The sequence below is a fragment of the Dama dama genome, chromosome 3 (assembly GCF_033118175.1).
Source record: "Dama dama isolate Ldn47 chromosome 3, ASM3311817v1, whole genome shotgun sequence".
Taxonomy (NCBI): domain Eukaryota; kingdom Metazoa; phylum Chordata; class Mammalia; order Artiodactyla; family Cervidae; genus Dama; species Dama dama.
Genome location: NC_083683.1, coordinates 72,038,963 through 72,048,822, shown reverse-complemented (window position 1 = coordinate 72,048,822; position 9,860 = coordinate 72,038,963). Strand labels below are relative to the sequence as shown.

Below are 9,860 nucleotides of genomic sequence, written 5' to 3'. Positions count from 1 at the left end.
CTGGGCACTCCATTGCACTCCAGAGAGAAGAAATCTAGTTCCATGCACCAGAACACTGACGCAACCTTCCCTAACCAGGAAACCTTAACAAGCCAATCGTCCAACCCCACCCACTGGATAAAACCTCCACAATAAAAAGGAACCACAGACCACCAGAATACAGAAAGCCCACTCCAGACACAGCAATCTAAACAAGATGAAGAGGCAGAGAAATACCCAACAGGTAAAGGAACATGAAAAATGCCCACCAAGTCAAACAAAAGAGGAGGAGACAGGGAATTTACCTGAAAAAGAATTTAGAATAATGATAATAAGAATGATCCAAAATCTTGAAAACAAAATGGAGTTACAGATAAATAGCCTGGAGACAAAGATTGAGAAGATGCAAGAAATGTTTAATAAAGACCTAGAAGAAATAAAAAAGAGTCAATTAAAAATGAATAATGCAACAAATGAGATCAAAAACACTCTGGAAGGAACCAACAGTAGAATAATGGAGAAAGAAGATAGGATAAGTGAGGTAGAAGATAAAATGGTGGAAATAAATGAAGCAGAGAGGAAAAAAGAAAAAAGAATTAAAAGAAATAAGGACAACCTCAGGGACCTCTGGGACAATGTAAAACGCCCCAACATTCGAATCATAGGAGTCCCAGAAGAAGAAGACAAAAAGAAAGGCCATGAGAAAATACTTGAGGAGATAATAGCTGAAAACTTCCCTAAAATGGAGAAGGAAATAGCCATCCAAGTCCAAGAAACCCAGAGAGTCCCAAACAGGATAAACCTAAGGTGAAACACCCCAAGACATATATTAATCAAATTAACAAAGATCAAACACAAAGAACAAGTAAAACCAGCAAGGGAGAAAAAACAAATAACACACAAAGGGATTCCCATGAGGATAACAGCTGATCTATCAATAGAAACCCTCCAGGCCAGAAGGGAATGGCAGGACATACTTAAAGTAATGAAAGAGAATAACCTACAACCTAGATTACTGTACCCAGCAAGGATCTCATTCAGATATGAAGGAGAATTCAAAAGCTTTACAGACAAGCAAAAGCTGAGAGAATTCAGCACCACCAAACCAGCTCTTCAACAAATGCTAAAGGATCTTCTCTAGACAGGAAACACAGAAAGGCTGTATAAACGTGAACCCAAAACAACAAAGTAAATGGCAATGGGACCATATTATCAATAATTACCTTAAATGTAAATGGGTATAATGCCCCAACCAAAAGACAAAGACTGGCTGAATGGATACAAAAACAACACCCCTATATATGCTGTATACATGAGACCCACCTCAAAACAAGAGACACGTACAGACTAAAAGTGAAGGGCTGGAAAAAAATATTTCACGCGAACGGAGAACAAAAGAAAGTAGGAGTCACAATACTCATATCAGATAAAATAGACTTTTAAATAAAGGATCTGAAAAGAGACAAAGAAGGACACTACATAATGATCAAAGGATCAATTCAAGAAGAAGATATCACAATTATAAATATATATGCACCCAACATAGGAGCACCGCAAGTTTTAAGGCAAACGCTAGCAAGTATGAAAGAGGAAATTAATAGTAACACAATAATAGTGGGAGACTTTAATACTCCACTCACAACTATGGATAGGTCAACTAAACAGAAAATTAAAAAGGAAACACAAACTTTAAATGACACAATGGACCAGCTAGATCTAATTGATATCTATAGGACATTTCACCCCAAAACAATCACCTTCACCTTTTTCTCAAGTGCACACGGAACATTCTCCAGAATAGATCACATCCTTGGCCATAAATCTAGCCTTGGGAAATTCAAAAAAATTGAAATCATTCCAGTCATCTTTTCTGACCACAGTGCAGTAAGATTAGATCTCAATTACAGGAAAAAAATTGTTAAAAATTCAAACATATGGAGGCTAAATAACACGCTGCTGAATAACCAACAAATCATAGAAGAAATCAAAAAAGAAATCAAAATATGCATAGAAACGAATGAAAATGAAAACCCAACAACCCAAAACCTATGGGACACTGTAAAAGCAGTGCTAAGGGGAAGGTTCATAGCATTACAGACTTACCTTAAGAAACAAGAAAAAAGTCAAATAAATAACCTAACTCTACACCTAAAGCAGCTAGAGAAGGAAGAAATGAAGAAGCGCGGGGTTAGTAGAAGGAAAGAAATCTTAAAAATGAGGGCAGAAATAAATGCAAAAGAAACTAAAGAGACCATAGCAAAAATCAACAAAGCTAAAAGCTTGTTTTTTGAAAAAATAAACAAAATTGACAAACCGTTAGCAAGACTCATTAAGAAACAAAGGGAGAAGAACCAAATTTACAAAATTAGAAATGAAAATGGAGAGATCACAACAGACAACACTGAAATACAAAGGATCATAAGAGACTACTACCAGCAGCTCTATGTCAATAAAATGGACAATTTGGAAGAAATGGACAAATTCTTAGAAAAGTATTACTTTCCAAAATTCAACCAGGAAGAAATAGAATATCTTAACAGACCCATCACAAGCAAGGAAATCAAAACTGTCATCAGAAATCTTCCAGCAAACAAAAGCCCAGGACCAGATGGCTTCACAGCTGAGTTCTACCAAAAATTTAGAGAAGAGCTAACACCTATCTTACTCAAACTCCTCCAGAAAATTGCAGAAGAAGGTAAACTTCCAAACTCATTCTATGAGGCCACCATCACCCTAATTCCAAAACCAGGCAAAGATGCCACAAAAAAAGAAAACTACAGGCCAATCTCACTGATGAACATAGATGCAAAAATCCTTAACAAAATTCTAGCAAACAGAATCCAACAACATATTTAAGAAATCATACACCATGACCAAGTGGGCTTTATCCCAGGAATGCAAGGATTCTTTAATATTCACAAATCAATCAATATAATACACCACATTAACAAATTGAAAGATAAAAACCATATGATTATCTCAATAGATGCAGAAAAAGCCTTTGACAAAATTCAACATCCATTTATGATTAAAACTCTCCAGAAAGCAGGCATAGAAGGAACATACTTCAACATAATAAAAGCTATATATGACAAACCCACAGCAAGCATTACCCTCAATGGTGAACAACTGAAAGCATTTCCCCTGAAATCAGGAACAAGACAAGGGTGCCCACTCTCACCACTACTATTCAACATAGTTTTGGAAGTTTTGGCCACAGCAATCAGAGCAGAAAAAGAAGTAAAAGGAATCCAGATAGGAAACAAAGAAGTGAAACTCTCACTGTTTGCAGATGACATGATCCTCTACATAGAAAACCCTAAAGACTCTACCAGAAAATTACTAGAGCTAATCAACAGATATAGTAAAGTTGCAGGATATAAAATTAACACACAGAAATCCCTTGCATTCCTATACACTAACAATGAGAAAACAGAAAGAGAAATTAAGGAAACAATACCATTCACCATTGCAACAAAAAGAATAAAATACTTAGGAGTATATCCACCTAAAGAAGCAAAAGACCTCTACATAGAAAACTATAAAACACTGATGAAAGAAATCAAAGAGGACACAAATAGATGGAGAAACATACCGTGTTCATGGATTGGAAGAATCAATATTGTCAAAATGACTATACTACCCAAAGCAATCTATAGAGTCAATGCAATCCTTATCAAGCTACCAACAGTATTCTTCACAGAACTAGAACAAATAATTTCACAATTTGTATGGAAATACAAAAAACCTCGAATAGCCAAAGTAATCTTGAGAAAGAAGAATGGAACTGGAGGAATCAACCTGCCTGACTTCAGACTATACTACAAAGCCACAGTCATCAAGACAGTATGGTACTAGCACAAAGACAGAAATATAGATCAATGGAACAGAATAGAAAGCCCAGAGATAAATCCATGAACCTATGGATACCTTATCTTCAACAAAGGAGGCAAGAATATACAATGGAAAAAAGACAACCTCTTTAACAAGTGGTGCTGGGAAAACTGGTCAACCACTTGTAAAAGAATGAAACTAGAACACTTTCTAACACCATACACAAAAATAAACTCAAAATGGATTAAAGATCTAAAGGTAAGACCAGAAACTATAAATCTCCTAGAGGAGAACATAGGCAAAACACTCTCTGACATAAATCACAGCAGGATCCTCTATGACCCACCTCCCAGAATATTGGAAATAAAAGCAAGAATAAACAAATGGGACCTAATGAAACTTAAAAGCTTTTGCACTACAAAGGAAACTACAAGCAAGGTGAAAAGACAGCCCTCAGATTGAGAGAAAATAATAGGAAATGAAGCAACAGACAAAGGATTAATCTCAAAAATATACAAGCAACTCCTGCAGCTCAATTCCAGAAAAATAAATGACCCAATCAAAAAATGAGCCAAAGAACTAAACAGACATTTCTCCAAAGAAGACATACAGATGGCTAACAAACACATGAAAAGATGCTCAACATCACTCATTATCAGAGAAATGCAAATCGAAAGCACAATGAGGTACCATTACACGCCAGTCAGGATGGCTGCTATTCAAAAGTTTACAAGCAATAAATGCTGGAGAGGGTGTGGAGAAAAGGGAACCCTCTTACTCTGTTGGTGGGAATGCAAACTAGTACAGCCGCTATGGAGAACAGTGTGGAGATTTCTTAAAAAACTGGAAATAGAACTGCCATATGACCCAGCAATCCCACTCCTGGGCATACATACCAAGGAAACCAGATCTGAAAGAGACACATGCACCCCAATGTAAATCCATGGCTGATTCATGTCAATGTATGGCAAAAACCACTACAATATTGTAAAGTAATTAGCCTCCAACTAATTAAAAGAAAAGAAAAGAAAAAAAATTTTTTTTAATTTTTAAAATTTTTAAATTTTTAAAATTTAAAAAAATTTTTTAAAAAGAATATCTTTTGTTTTCTTTTTCTAAATTATATATGAATACTAGTATTTCAAAAGCAACCTCTCTTTATTTTATGGCTGAATACTAGTCTATTATATGCATATATACACAACATCTTCTTTATCTTTTCATCTGTTGATAAACACTTAGATTGCATCCATATCTTGGCAGTTGTAAATAATGTTCCATAAATATTGGCATATAAGTATCTTTTCAAATTAGTGTTTTCATTTTCTTCAGATAAATACCCAGGAGTGGAACTGCTGGATTATATGACAGTTCTATTTTTAGTCTTTTGAGGAACCACAAAACCATTTTCCAGAGTGGTAGCACCAGTTCACATTCTCAGCAGCAATGTACTAGGGTTCCACTTTGTCCTCATTCTCCCAACATTTATTTATGGTCTTTTTGATGATAGCCATTCTGACCCAGGTGTGAGGTAATATATCATGGTGGATGTACCTGGATGGTATCACGCTAAGTGAAATAAGTCAGCCACAGAAAGACAAACACTGTATGCTATCATTTTCTTCAGAAATCTATAAAATGAAAGAAACAAATATAACAAAACAGAAACAGGCTTATACAGTTAAAGAACGAACTCGTGGTTACCAGGGGGAAGAGAGGAGAACAGGGGGCAAGATATGAGTGTATGCGAGTGGGATAATGCTCCGTTTTTTTCACTTCTTGGGGTTTCTCTTTCTCTCATACATGGTAAGTCAAGGGTAGGAATAATGTTACCTTTAATGTTTTTATTTTAACACACTTGGAAGAAATACCATAAAGTTATTAATGTCTGGATGTCATTCTTCCTTAATTTCTTGAGCCACTTTAAGTGTCACATGTTTTTTATATTCCTTGGATACAATTCTTACATCATCATTTAGCCTCATATCTCCTTTCACTCAGTCATGTTTCTTGGAGTCTTAAATACTTCTCTACTTAAGTCTTACATACTAAGGTCATTGATACCCAAATTAACCACCTTGGAGCATGCCACAATTCATGATAAAATTAGTAACTTTTCGGTCATCTCAACAAGGATTGACTGAATGAAAATTTTTGTGAATGTGGTAAATCTAATGGAATTTTTACCTTTAACCTTAAATACTAAAGCTAGTCATTGAATAATGAATATGATTTGACCCACCAATTGTTCTTGTTTACTGTCTTAGAGATGTTTAATAACCTCTGTTCTCTATAGGTATATTCGCCCTTCACATTGTATGATAATATGTTATACAAGTCAGTTTTATTGCATATAATTAGTGTCTTAGATTCATTAGTCCCAAGGGTAACTTTTCTTTGTGTAGTTTTGCTTCTTTTAACTTCTCAGTGAATCCCTTGTGTATGTAAATAAGTAAATAAACAACTAAAGAAAGCGCATTCATTTAGTGTGTGAAATTAACTATAAGACATCTCCCTACTTGGAGGATATGCCAACACTTTTGTCAAAAGTGCCTGGATTTTTTCTATTTCTACATGTAAGGAATATAAGAATGTATTATACTAATAATATGTATTATATCATTTGGACATATTCACAGTAAATTCTAGAGAATTTATCTTATTTTGGCTAAAATCAAATAAAGTAGCTTCTACTACCCAAATCCAGAATGTTGGCCTCAGTTTACATTTTCATACAAGAGAGAGGTGGGAGGGGAAAATTTACAGAAACACAGAATACATTCCACCTTTTGGCACTGAGTTGCAACTTAAAAGCTATTTTTCTTTTCATTTCTTGCTGAAACAATATTGTCTAGACTTTGAGTACATTGATAATCCATTTTTTATCCCTTTTCACATCTTAGGCAAAAATACAGGACAATGCAGGAACTAAGGTAAGTGCTTTAGAGTTTGGATCTTTTGTTTTTAACTGTGAATTAAGGTAATTTTCTGGAAATAAAAGGCAGGTATTTATAAGCAGTTTGATTTTTTTCTTTCTGGATAATTGTTTTTCATCTTTTTTGTATAGAAATACAACATATAAAGGGTGTCTGTTCATAAGATGATTTAAATCTGTCCATTGGGGTTTTTATTAACTGCATAAACTTAACAATGAAAAAGTTGAGAAAAGAAGACTAATAAAATGATCTCAAAAAAGAGACATCCTCACTCTATAATCAAAATTTGGCCACTTTTTAGTTATCAATTTCTTTCGCACAATTATATCCTCTTAAAAAGACATACATCTATTCATTAATTAAAAATAGAAGTTATTAAGATGCTTATTACATGAGAATATATGTGAAAAAGAACAGATTATTTTCATTTAGCAGACAAGAATACTAAGCAGCATTTGACACAGAAGATATCATTAATTACTCTAAATCTTTCCTCATTTAATTCTGGAAATCATTGTGATATTCACACAAACACTCTGGACTAGATCAAATTTTATCTTTTTAAATCACCCTAAGAGAAAACTATTAAGGAAGCAACACATAATTGTACTATTCAGGCTTAAATTCCGACATAGAAACTAAGGAAAGGAAATGAAACATAGAATGGTAAGACATTTTAGATACAATATACGATAGATTTTAAAAGAAAGCTGACTATTTGAACATGTTGAGAAAAAGAATCGTTACCATCAATTGAAAGTTTTACAGTAATTTTGTCTGTTAGGAATCATGTAAGTGGTAAACTTTGTATGGAAGTAGTACATCTCATCTACAAGGAGGCTAAGAAGACATGTGGAAGATAAAGAAAAACTGGTATATGTCTTAAAAGCAATGTAGCTAATTTCTAAAATGTGTTTAGAGATTTGAAAACCTTTACTGGAAATATGGTTGCAAGAGTTTGAACCTTTTTGAATTTATAGAATTATTTCTCCCTTTTATTTATTGTTTATATTCTAGTTTTATTTGTAAAAGTTGTCAACTGTCATAATTGTATCCTTGGGTAAAATCTTGCTAAATAGATTCTTTTCTTGATTTTGCTGAGAATTTTAGCTTTATGTAAAGATTAGTCAAGTTATCCATAAATTCTCTTTTAGATCTAAGATACTGTGACTATTTTCTATGATTTTTAAGTCCAATCTGTAATTTTCTGGTTTACCACCCAACTGACATTGATATTCGATTATGTTTTATTGTTGCCCTTCTTGAAGCAGTATTATCTATTGTAGTCAGTCTTAAAAATAATGTGTCATTTGCCCTTTGTTTAAAAAAAAAACTATATATGCCCTCTTCATATATAATTTCCATAGATTTTAAGTAAATTCACAAACACTCTAAATTTATTCATGTATTTAAGACTAAGACCTTGTAGTGGATATTCATTATGATAAAGTTGAAAGGAGCAAAGGTGTTGAATGTAAAAGGCTTTGGGTTCAACATCCCACTGAATTACTAACACAGTACATCTTCATTGGCTGTGAACTTTAAACTTTGTAGAAATATAAATGCTTAGATCTCACCCAAGGGATTCAGATGGATTTTATCTGTTGTGTCTTAAATATTTATCTTCATTAAAGGTTCAACATATTTCTATTAAAAAGCTGAGATTTAGATATATATCTCAGAAAAAAATCTTTAATCTAAGCCTCATTTTTTTTCTCTAAAAAGAGGGATAGTAATACTCTACTCATAGAGGGTTTTGCAGATATTAACAAGAAAATTTATGTACATCCCCAAACATGGTGCTTAGCATATTGTTGGCATCAATTTAATGTTAGCTTCTCTCTCATCTTCTTTGTTTTTTTCTTATTGACTCTCACAGCCAATCCTATTTTTTTTTCCAGATCTTTTTGTCTGTGTTTGATAAAACTCCTATGAGATAAACGAAGAACCATTCAGTGCAAACAGAGTTCATTCTTTTGGGTCTGACAGGTGACCCTGTGTTGCAGACTGTAGTTATTCTCTTTCTGTTTTTCACCTGTGTGTTCAGTGTGACAGGAAACTTAACCATCATCCTGCTCACTCTGCTAGATTCCCACCTTAACACACTGATGTATTTCTTTCTACGGAATTTCTCCTTTTTAGAAATTTCATTCACACTGTTTGCATTCCAAGGTTCTTGGTGAGCCTTGTCACAAAGGACAGAACTATTTCCTATATGAGTTGTATGACTCAGTTATTTCTTTTTTATTTTTCTGGGAGTCACTGAATTTTACCTTCTGGCTGCTATGTCCTATGACCGTTATGTGGCCATATGTAAACCCCTCCATTACACCACTCTAATGAGCAATAGAGTTTGCCACCAACTTGTACTCAGCTCTTGGGTAACTGTGTTCCTGATGATCTTTCCTCCAGTGATCTTAGGGCTCAAGTTGGAATTCTGTGATTCCAATGTCTTGATCATTTTATCTGTGATTCTTCTCCCATCCTACAGATCTCTTGTTCAGATACACATTTTCTAGAGCTGATGTCCTTTTTCTTGGCTGTGGTGACACTGATGTCCACACTGATGTTAGTGATTCTTTCCTATGCTTATATCATCAAGACAATTCTCAAATTCCCTTCTGTCCAACAAAGGAGGAAAGCCATTTCTACCTGCTCTTCCCACATGATTGTAGTTTCCATTTCTTATGGAAGCTGCATCTTCGTGTACATAAAAGCATCAGCCAATAACAGAGTGGCCTTAAACAAAGAAGTAGCTGTGCTCAATACCTCAGCTGCCCCTTTGCTGAATCCCTTCATTTAAACCCTAAGGAACCAGCAAGTGAAACAGGCCTTTAAAGATACGGTCCAGAAAGTCTGGTTTACTTCAAACAAATGAGGAAATTCTAAAATGCATAAAGGAAAAAATGTTTTCCTTTTAATCTTGGTCTAGTTTGTCTTATTCTGTATATATTTTTAGATTATATAGCAATTTCTGCCAATTTAGGGCCTCCTTCCAAGCTCATTTCCTGCTAGACTTTCTGCTCTACAAACCTGTTCCTTTATGATTTCAGGAATGCAGTATTTTAAATGTGATATTTTCCACAGATAACATTGTAAGAAACAAATGTT

The 9,860-nt window shown here is 34.2% G+C and overlaps 1 pseudogene; it reads left to right on the top strand.

The window, feature by feature from the left end:
- The first annotated feature begins 6,732 nt into the window (after positions 1 to 6,732).
- On the top strand, positions 6,733 to 9,627 carry LOC133043474 (olfactory receptor 6C75-like; annotated as a pseudogene).
- Positions 9,628 to 9,860: the final 233 nt, after the last annotated feature.